Source organism: Ceratotherium simum, chromosome 5, assembly GCF_057802395.1.
Source record: "Ceratotherium simum simum isolate JZ-2026a chromosome 5, ASM5780239v1, whole genome shotgun sequence".
Lineage (NCBI taxonomy): Eukaryota > Metazoa > Chordata > Mammalia > Perissodactyla > Rhinocerotidae > Ceratotherium > Ceratotherium simum.
Window position 1 is genome coordinate 77,183,571 of NC_141904.1, and position 12,199 is coordinate 77,195,769.

The window sequence follows — 12,199 nt, forward strand, 5'->3', positions numbered from 1 at the left end:
ATTCATTAGAGGGACTCAAAAGCAGAGTAGAGGATACAGAAGAACGGATCTGTGAGCTGGAAGAAAGACTAGAAGAAATTACCCAAGGTGAACAGGTAAAAGAAAAGAATTAAAAAGAGTGAGGACAGTCTAAGGGACCTCTGGGACAACATCAAGCGCACTAACATCAAGTGTTATAGGTGTCCCGGAAGGAGAAAGCGAGACAAGGGGGCAGAGAATCTATTTCAAGAAATAATAGATGAAAACTTCCTAACCTAAGGAAGGAAACAGACATCCAGGTACAGGAGGCACAGAGAGCCCCAAACAAGATAAACCCAAAGAGGCCCACACCAAGACACATCATAATCAAAATGTCCAGAATTAAAGATAAAGAGAGAATCCTAAAAGCCACAAGAGAATGTCAAGTTACATACAAAGGAAACCCCATAAGGCTATCAGCTGACTTCTCAGCAGAAACCTTACAGGCTAGAAGAGAATGGCACGATATATTTAAAGTGCTAAAAGGAAAAAACTTACAGCCAAGAATACTCTACCCAGCAAGGTTATCGTTCAAAATGGAAGGAGAGATCAAAAATTTCCCAGACAAGCAAAAATTAAAGGAGTTTGTCACCAAGAAACCAGTGTTACAAGAAATGTTAAAGGGACTGATTTAAGGGGAAAAGAAGACCACAAATAGGAAAAATTATCTATTTCCACGATTAGAACGTAATGGATACAAATGCACAAAAAGAAGTTGGATATGATATCAAAAACAAAAGGAGGGAGGAGGGTAGTTAAAGAGTACAGCTTTCAGACAGAGGTCAAACTAAAGTGACCATCAATTCTGTATAGAAGAAGTAAGGAACAGAGAAGGACTACTAAAACACTGAGGAAAAAAAAAAAAAAAGTTAAAAAATGGCAGTAAGTACATACTTATCAATAGCTACTTTAAACGTCAATGGACTAAATGCTCCAATTAAAAGGCATAGGGTGGCTGACTGGATAAAAACAAGACCCATATATATGCTGCATACAAGAGACACACTTCAGACCTAAAGACACTCACAAACTGAAAGTGAAGGGATGGAAAAAGATACTCCACGCAAATGGCAATGAAAAGAAAGCAGGGGTAGCAGTACTCATATCAGACAAAATAGACTTTAAAACAAAAACTCTAAAAGCGAGACAAAGAAGGGCATTACATAATGATCAAGGGAACAATCCAACAAGAGGATATAACACTTGTAAATATCTACACCCAATGTAGGTGCACCTAAATATATAAAGCAATTATTAACAGACATAAAAACAGAAATAGACAGTAACACAATAATAGTAGGGGACTTTAACACTCCACTTACACCAACGGATAGATCATCCAAACAGAAGATCAATAAGGAAACATTGGCCTTAAAGCGACACACTAGAACAGATGGACCTAGTAGATATATACAGAGCATTCCATCCAAAAACCGAAGAATACACGTTCTTTTCAAATGCACATGGAACATTCTCAGGATTGATCACATATTAGGCCACAAAACAAGTCTCCATAAATTTAAGAAGATTGAAATAATACCAAGCATCTTTTCTGACCACAATGGTATGAAACTAGAAATCAACTATAGGAAGAAAATCAGAAAAGCCACAAATACATGGAGATTAAACAAAATGCTACTGAACAACGATTGGGTTAACGAAGAAATCAAAGAAGAAATCAAAAAATACCTGGAGACAAATGAAAATGAAAATACGAGATGCCAGAATTTATGGGATACAGCAAAAGCAGTTCTAAGAGGAAGTTTATAGCAATACAGGCCTATCTCAACAAACAAGAAAAATCTCAAATAAACAATCTAACAATGCACCTAAAGGAACTGGAAAAAGAAGAACAAACAAAGCCCAAAATCAGTAGAAGAAGGAAATAATAAAAATCAGAGCAGAAATAAATGAAATAGAGACCAAAAAAACAATAGAAAAAATTAATAAAACCAAGAGCTGGTTCTTTGAAAAGATAAACAAAATTGACAAACCTTTAGCTAGACTCACCAAGAAAAAAAAAAAGAAGGCACAAATAAGTAAAATCAGAAATGAAAGAGGAGAGGTTACAACAGACACCTCAGAAATACAAAAGATTATAAGAGAATACTATGAAAAACTATATGCCAACCAATTCGACAATCTGGAAGAAATGGATAAATTCTTAGAATCATACAACCTTCCAAAACTGGATCAAGAAGAAGTAGAGAATTTGAATAGACCAATCACCAGTAAGGAGATCGAAACAGTAATCAAAAACCTCCCCAAAAATAAAAGTCCAGGACCAGATGGCTTCCCTGGTGAATTCTACCAAACATTCAAAGAAGAGTTAATACCTATCCTTCTCAAACTCTTCCAAACAATTGAGGAGGGAAGCTCCTAACTCATTCTCTGAAGCTGACATTACCCTGATACCAAAACCAGACAAGGACAACACAAAAAAGAAAATTACAGGCCAATATCACTGATGAACATCGATGAAAATCCTCAACAAAATACTAGCAAAATGCATACAACAATACGTTAAAAGATTATACACCATGATCAAGTGGGATTTATTCCAGGTATGCAGGGATGGTTTAACATTCGCAAATCAATCAACGTAATACACCACATTAATAAAATGAAGAATAAAAATCACATGATCATCTCAATAGATGCAGAGAAAGCATTTGACAAGATACAGCATCCATTTATGATAAAAACTCTGAATAAAATGGGTATAGAAGGAAAGTACCTCAACATAATAAAGACCATATATGAGAAACCCACAGCTAATATCATCCTCAATGGTGAAAAACTGAAAGCTATCCCTCTAAGAACAGGAACCAGACAAGGATGCCCACTGTCACCACTCCTATTTAACATAGTATTGGAAGTCCTAGCCAGAGCAATCAGGCAAGAGAAAGAAATAAAAGGGATCCAAATTGGAAAGGAAGAAGTGAAACTGTCACTATTTGCAGATGACATGATTTTATATATAGAAAACCTAAAGAATCCACCAGAAAACTTTTAGAAGTAATAAGCGAATATGGTAAAGTTGCAGGATACAAAATCAACATACAAAAATCAGTTGCATTTCTGTACACTAACAGAAGTAGCAGAAAGAGAAATTAAGAATACCATCCCATTTACAATTGCAACAAAAGAATAAAATACCTAGGAATAAACTTAACCAAAGAGGTGAAAGATCTGTACACGAAAACCATAAAACATTGCTGAAAGAAATTGAAGAGGACACAAAGAAATGGAAAGATGTTCCGTGCTCTTGGATTGGAAGAATTAACATAGTTAAGATGTCCATACTTCCTAAAGCCATCTATAGATTCAATGCAATCCCTATCAAAGTTCCAACAACATTTTCACAGAAATAGAACAAAGACTCCTAAAATTTATCTGGAACACCCAAAGACCCCGAATAGCTAAAGGAATCCTGAGAAAAAAGAACAAAGCTGGAGGTATCACACTCCCTGATTTCAAAATATACTACAAAGCTATAGTAACCAAAACAGCATGGTACTGGCACAAAAACAGACACACAGATCAATGGAATAGAATCGAAAGCCCAGAAATAAACCCACACATCTATGGACAGCTAATCTTTGACAAAGGAGCCAAGAACATACAATGGGGAAAAGAAAGTCTCTTCAACAAATGGTGTTGGGAAAACTGGATAGCCTCATGCAAAAAAATGAAAGTAGACCCTTACCTTACACCATACACAAAAATTAACTCCAAATGGATTAAAGACTTGAATGTAAGACCTGAAACTGTGAAAGTTCTAGAAGAAAACATAGGCAGTACGCTCTTCCACATCAGTCTTAGCAACATCTTTTCAAACACCACATCTGACCAGGCAAGAGAAACAATAGAAAAAATAAACAAATGGGACTACATCAAACTAAAAGCTTCTGCACAGCAAAGGAAACCATCAACAAAACGAAAAGACAACCTAACAATTGGGAGAAGATATTTGCAAACCATACATCTGATAAGGGCTTAATCTCCAAAATATATAAAGAACTCATGCATCTCAACAACAAAAAAACTACCAACCCAATTAAAAAATGGGCAAAAGACCTGAACAGACATTTCTCCAAAGAAGATATACAGATGGCCAACAGACACATGAAAAGATGTTCAAAATCACTAACTATCAGCGAATGCAAACCAACACTACAATGAGATATCACCTCACGCCTGTCAGAATGGCTATAATTAACAAGACAGGAAACAACATGTGTTGGAGAGGTTGTGGAGAGAAGGAACTCTCATACACTGCTGGTGGGAGTGCAAACTGGTGCAGCCACTATGGAAAACAGTATGGAGATTCCTCAAAAAATCAACGATAGAACTACCATATGATCCAGCTATTCCACTGTTGGGTATTTATCCAAAGAACTTGAAAACACCAATTTGCAAAGGTACATGCACCCCTGTGTTCATTGCAGCCTTATTCACAATAGCCAAGACTTGGAAGCAACCTAAGTGCCCATCAAGGGACGAATGGATAAAGAAGCTGTGGTATATATACACAATGGAATACTACTCAGCCATAAGAAGCTTGGAAATCCAGCCATTTGTGACAACATGGATGGACATTGAGAGTATAATGCAAAGTGAAATAAGTCAGAGGAGAAGGTCAAATACCGTATGATTTCCTTCATTAAGTAGTAGATAATAACAACAATAAACAAACACATAGGGACAGAGATTGGATTGGTGGTTACCAGAGGGAAGGGGAGGGAGGAGGGTGAAAGGGATAATTCGGTACATGTGTGTGGTGATGGGTTGTAATTAGTATTTTGGTGGTGAACATGATGTAGTCCATGCAGAAATAGAAGTACAATGATGTACACCTGAAATTTTTACAATGTTATAAACCAATGTTACTGCAATAAACAAAAAATTAAAAAAAAAAAAAAAAAAAAAAATATCTGAACTCAAATTAACTATATTCTGGGTAAAAGTCGATATAAAAGTAGTTTTTCTGAGACCTAAACAGGCTAGGTTGATATTTCATAGCTGATAATGGTGTTGCTATGAGAATAAGATAGAGATGGGTTCAAACACTGTCTCTTAAAGTTAATGCACAGCAAGATTTCAAACAAGTTGCTAATTACTCTAAGCCTCAGCTCTTGCAAAGAAAAGCAGGATAACAATATCTACCTCATGAGATTGTTGGGATGAATAATAGGTTGATTTTTGTAAAGTGCTTAGGCTTAGAAAGCATACACACAAAAAAGAATTTTGGAAAACACGCTTTGCATGAACATAGATAAAAAGGCACAAAAACTTCAACTCCCAATTGGAAGAAAATTATAAATGTTGAAAATGTGATAGACTTGTCAAAGTACATTATATCACTCACAAATAATTGTGAAACATAACTTATTCTGCTGTTTATTATGTGAAAAATGTAAAAATCACACTTTTTTTCATTAAGAAAATAAAAACAAAAATGAAAAGTTCAACAGCTAATAATGTTGAACTCATTTGCTCATCTTGTGGCCAAGTATAAAATGTGTCCCTCGCTCCCCGAGCCCCTGCCAAAGCATTTGAATCACGCTTTCCCTACACTAATGTGGGACAGCCTGGCTAATAACAAGACTGCCCAAACTAGGTGAACCATGGGTAAAAGAGTTAAATTCAGTCTCTATGTGGGTCACAGGTTCTACCTGAATTCTAGCTTTCCCACTCTAGGAAAGGCAAATCTGAACAAATTTACCAGCTGAATTTTCACCACTTTACAACTAGTGAGTGATCATCCTTCATTGAAAATGGCATCCATTATTCCATTTATTTTCCTTAAAAAAAAAAAAATCAACTGAAGCATACATCATCTTTCTTCTCTATTCTACCCTAATGAATAAAGTGGTAACCATTATCAGATTTGATATCGCAAATTTATTGTATATAATTAACAACTGAGGAGAAAATGGCCCATTGCTTCTCTTGTTCATGGGGCTAGTTCACGTACATGGTTTAGTCAGGGCACTTCTATCTTTGGCATGATACAGGCAGCAGATAAAGAGGTAGAATTTGGTTGTAGCCCATGAGGAATAGAGGTTGCATCCAGGCAATTTCAGAAGTTACTCAAGAGCCACGACCCAGTAATTGGGCATATGCATTTCTTTTGCCAAGACACAGAGAAGGCAAGCTCCTTTGTAATGGATATGAGCCCCAGACACACATTCAAAGCATCAACAGGGAATTTGGCCCGAGGTCACCATAAATCCATACTGAGAAACCTCCAGAGAAATAGCTTTAGTCACCCTCAAATTAGGAAGTGGAGTCCCGGAGAATAAAAATTCCTTACCTGTCCCAGTGGAAGTATGAAATGTTTCCAGGTCAGAGGCAGCTAAATACGCTAAAACTTTCAACTATGAGTGGAGAACCAACTCCCTCCATCAAAAATCATATAAAATACACATATGTCATTCATTTCTCTTCACCTACTGGTTACATTAAGTAAATTGAGTCATTCTTCTTATTACAAAGTCCTGGGGTTCTATACCAATTGGTTATTTACGTGAAGTCTCAAGTAAAAGAACCCCTCTAAATATTGGCAAATACACCTTGAACTGGGTGAACCCTAGTGATTAGAGCAGAATCTACAAATTGGAAGCCCATGAACAGGATGAGCCAAAGGATGTTTAAGAGCTCTACAGAGCTTTTTGGGCCGGCCCCATGGCTTAGCGGTTAAGTGCGCGCGCTCCGCTGCTGGCGGCCCGGGTTCGGATCCCAGGCGCGCACCGATGCACTGCTTCTCCGGCCGCGCTGAGGCCGCGTCCCACATACAGCAACTAGAAGGACGTGCAGCTATGACATACAACTATCTACTGGGGCTTTGGGGGAAAAATATAAATAAAATAAAATAAAAAAAGAGTTCTACAGAGCTTTTAAACACTCAAATTAGCTACCATCTTGACAATATTTTTAAATGAAATATTTCACACAAAATTCTGGATGTCTAGTTTCTCTTGGCAAAACCAGATCCACATTCTCACAAGATGAAAATCTAATAGTACTGAAGAGCAGCTGCCCACTTGAAACACAGTGTGCTCTCTCCAATTTGTCACAGTCCTGCCCAGGCCATTTTCCTCACTTGTCAGCCAGCCTCCTGTAGACATCTTGGTTTGTGATTGCTATACTAAAGATTCTGGCAGTCGCCATGAGCCAAACCAGAAAAGCAGCAGACCCCTCGCAGAACTCTCATTTAATACAACTTATATCTGTCTTAGTGAGCTACTTGTTATATTTGTATCTTTCACAGCTCAGTGCCTTTTACAGAATAGATGTCATACATTTTAGTTGAATAAATGAATAATTTAATTTGAAGACAGCTGCTTATGTTCTGCTAAAACTTCTCCTCCCTTGTTTCAAACACAATACTTCTTTTAATACAGCCTGAGGTCACAATGGCTCTTTTGACAATTATAATCTTTCAGCTGAACCCTCCCCCCTTCTCCTACCCTAAATAATAATAAAATAATAAAATAATAAAACACTAGGAATGACCTCTTATAATCCATGGGCACAAACTCAGGAATATCCTTCAAGCATCAGAAGGGAATGGCTCTAGTTATGCGATTTTAGTGTCCCTCCAGCCTGGTTTAAGCAATGATCCCAATGACCTGGTGATGAGCCATCTCTCAGAATCTGCAGTGCCTTAAGCCATAAGAGCATCTGGCCCAGCTGATTAAATCATCAGGAGAAGAGACCTAATGTGAAGACCAATGCAGCCATCACACAACAACATATGTCAAGATACTGGATGAACATTTGGCATAAAATCAGTGGCAGAAACTGCCTGATGTGAAAGAGAAGGATGGAGGTTGGAAAAAGAGATAAGGGGAATTATTACAGGAAGAGACAAGCTAGCTACCAATGGGTGACATTTTCTCTCCTGACTGGTACTTTTAAAGAAAGCTCTTTAGGGTTTCCTAAATGAGCAGACCCACTAACCTATTACGTTAACAGAAAATTAGAAATTACAAAGACGTTTATCTCCAGTTGACTAATGTGGGGCTGTGTGTGCTGGCTTGTTGCTGCTTATAAACTACAGGACCCACGCTGCTAGCTTTGACATTTCAACTGTGTTTTCTCAGCCTCACGGGCACAGAAGGATTTCTGTCTACTTAACATGGCAAGGTATCCATCTGTCCCGTCTCTGTCACCTTTCCTTTCCATTAGATTTGCACATGGCAAGAAAATCACACAGATAAAGGGATTCAAATGCAATAATTTAAGTAAGGGGGAGGCTTCACAAGGATATGATCTGAGCTGACTCCTTTTATTTATATAAGAATAACATTCATAGTAGTAGACTTGCAGTTTAAAATGCGATAAAAAAATAAATGAAATATTTGCTGCATATTTTATCCCCAGGGCAATACAAACCAACCTTATCACTCTGTGTTCCCAAAATTTGACCATGTTAAGTTCTAGAAGCTTTTAGGAGATACTCAAGATATTAAAAAATCAGACTTGCACTTGGGGAGTAACTTGGAACTCACTCAATGAAAACATTTGAAGAGCATTATCAGAGCAATACATGAAGCACAAATGATGGAAGGTTAACACAGACAAGCATAGGTATATGAAATTTCTTATTTTTAAGCCATTGTAGTATGTTTTCTTATTTGAAAATAGAAAATTAAAAAATTATTACACTTCCTCTCTGTGCCAGGCACTTTTGCACATATTATGTCATTGAACCTGTTAAAACAGGCAGGGGGTGGGTAACCCCGCTTCTCTAGACGAGGCAGCTGAGGTTCAGAGAGGTAATCAATTTGTCAAGGGTCATCACAATAGCAAGAGCCAGGGCCAGGGTCTCAGCTGTTCTCTTAAATCCTACTCTAGACCTCTTTGTATCACGTCATGGCTACATCCCAGTGCAGAGTTTCTCATTTTAAATACAGAGAATTAAACTCCTCAATGGTACAGAGGCTGTCCAATAGGGGATTTAAAACCTGTTAGTATGACCAGTTCATCCCAGTCTAGCCAGAACCTTCTTGGTTTTAGCACCAAAATACCACATCCTGGGAAATCATTTCAGTCTCAGTTTAAAAAAGAAAAAGTTTTATGCACCAGGCAACACCTCAGTTGCAGGCAAATCGGAACAGTTGGTCACCCTACTTGTGGTTTTCCCACATATATAAAGACAGAGTCAATCCTAATATCTGCCTCTTTAACATCATGTCCCCTTGTCCCCACCACAGCCCACATCTGATCCTAGAGAGTCTAGCTAAAGCTCAGAGCCAAAAACAGTCCCTAGAATATAGTAGAAACTCAACAAATATTTGCTGAATTGGTGTCCATGTTTGTCCAGTTCATAGGCCATAATGCTTTGCATGTAGTCAATGCTCATCGATGTTTACTGAATCAAATATAGACAAAATTGGTCCATGATACATGGTAAGAGCAATCTCAAAGAGTTAAAGAAGACTCCAAGGAAGAGGAACGATCCATCACTATGACTTGGTGATGGTGGAGGACCTGTGGGTCGATTGCACATTTACAAACATCACATCTCTCTCCTCTAGAAGATCAATTGGTGGAGCCACTTTTGCTCTCTTGGGCAGCAGCCTCCCCAAATCACTGCTCAGCTGCCAACATCAATTGGCTTCCAAAGGACCAAAGGCCAGGGTAGGTGCCCCAGTGACTGTACTAGACAACATTTCCTATGTCCCAGGCAATGTGCTAATAATTTAATATATATTATCCCATTTAATACTTGCAACAACGTGAGGCAGTAACTATCATTATTCCCATCTTATGGATAAGTTAACTAGAGCTTCTAAAGGGACTGAATCTAGAGCCCAAGCTCTTAAGCAGAAAGATATAGTACATCCCAAGGTGTCACATAGTTGATGGACATACCACACCTAATAACATGGTACCTCGCTGATTTCTGATGTCTTTGGGGTGCCTTGACGATAACTAGAATAGTTATTTTCTGCTAATTGAGAGATGTTAGAGAGCAAAAGATTATGTAAACAGATCCCTGTATAATTTAGGGTAGCTTAGGTTTGCCTGCTCTTTCTTTTGATTTTTGGAGCTTTGTGCTTCGAGTTTGTAGATCTGAACTTGTGCCAAATGCTGTAAGCAGTATAACTGCATCTGCAAGTACTCACAACTTAAAAACGCTTCCCTTGAAAGGCCCAAAATATACCCTTCTGAAAAGAAATCCCATACAACATTTTTGTCAAATGTTCCCTTTTTTTCTCCTTCCCTTCCCTCCCCTTTCCTTTTGTGTGAATTGGATGTTCGTGTACTAATATACCTAATTGAGTGAATCGACCAAAATGTAAATGTAGATGAAACCATACTCCTTGGGTATAATATTCTTAGCTACTGATAATTACACAGAATATATTGGAATTAGCTAAGCTCTACTGGAAAATACTTCTTTAAACACCCCAACTTTAATTTAACCCTGGAAATGCATAGAATCAAGAAATTTTAGCACTAGAGAGAACCTTAGAAATAATCTAGCTTGGTGGTTTTCTAACTTTGGTCTGCAGGGTCTTAGGGGCCTGTTTAGTAAGTGACCAGCCCACAGGGCCCCATCATGATCAAGGAATGGTGATGGTGAAGGTTGAGTAGGGGCTCCTACTCTGGCCATCTTCAAAGAGCACTGATGGCAGATATTGTGAGTTGGCCTACCCAGCACCCAGTCCAACCCTTTTCTAGCTGACTTACTGTCTCGCACAAGGCCTGAGTTTGGTCAAGCAACACGTAGGTACACATGAGCTACAAGAAAAGGTAGCCACAGACTGCGGGCTCAGATCCTTTGGCAAGGACAACAGCAGCATCATTATGGAGAGCTGTGTAGAGTTTCTGGATTCCAGTCCATAGTGTGGTAGGTATCAAGAGACAGGCAACAGTGACAATGGTGCTTCCACCAGAATAGATGCATGGTGGTTGGGTGTGTTCTCTAGCTGCTTTGTTCCCAGCTGGGCAACACCCATGCCCAGCTCTCTGGCTCTTCCAGAGACCCAACAGACTAACTAATACCTTTTAGTAAATCTCTTCCTACTTAAACTACCTTGAGTAGATCAGGTTGTTGCAACCAAGAACCCAGACAAATTTACTTTTATGTCTTGATGTGGTGTTTCTGTATAATTTAATTTAAACAAAGAATTCTGGGGGAAACAAAATGTGAAAATCACACATTCTATCAGCTGCCTCATTTTACACATAAAGAACTTGGGGTTCAGATAAGTGAAAGTATTAGTGCTAAAGCTTCTTCTAGAATCCAGCTCTAATCATTCCTGGTAGTATAGGCTGGCCAAGCGATGTTCCAGGAATGACCAATACCTGTTCTTGGCAAACTTCATCCCATATGATTGTTCACCCCTTAAGAATCAACTAGGTGGCCCGTGGCTGGCTCTTCCTGCGCACCTGTCAAAAAGCTCTGGTGTTTTAAATAGAAATTTCGCTGCCTTTTACATTTCAAAAATTTTCAAATCCCCTGCTGTTGACTTTCAAATCTTATTATTTTGTGAATGTCACTGTTATTCTAATAAAATGTGAGTAGTGTTCCTCCTCCTCCTCCTTTCTGAAAGTATTAAGATATTTAGGAACAGTTCCTGGGACACTTTTCAATATGTTTTGTTTAATTTTTAAATTTTTTTCCAGAGCATATCTCTGTCAATATGATCAAAACAGTACAGCCTTTCAGATTATACTATTCCAGCAGAGATAGGATCTATAGATTATATCATAGCTAGGAAAATGAGCTCTGGTATCTGGTGCAAGTTATCAACTCCGTTAAGATCTCAGCTCCCTCATCTGAAAAAACAAGAGTGAGAATCATACCCACCTATCTTAACGGGATTGTTGTAAGAATTCCATGGAATTCATGCAAAAATTACACCATGCCTAGTATATAATACATGCTTAATAAGAGTGAGCTGCTACATTTTATTATTATTATTATTATAACAAAACCTTAACTATGATGGGGAAAATTCCAGAGAAAATTGCTTCCTGCCTTCCAATCTCAGACTCCTTTCAGACTTCAAGACAAACTGTTCTACATGGCATTTAGTCATTTGTCCCAAGGTCTGCTAGTACCTTGTTTTCTGCCCAGGAACGAGAGGGAAGGGAGCAGGTAGAGTTGGCCGGTACACTCTACATTAGACACCATCCACATTGTGTAGACTGTCACAAT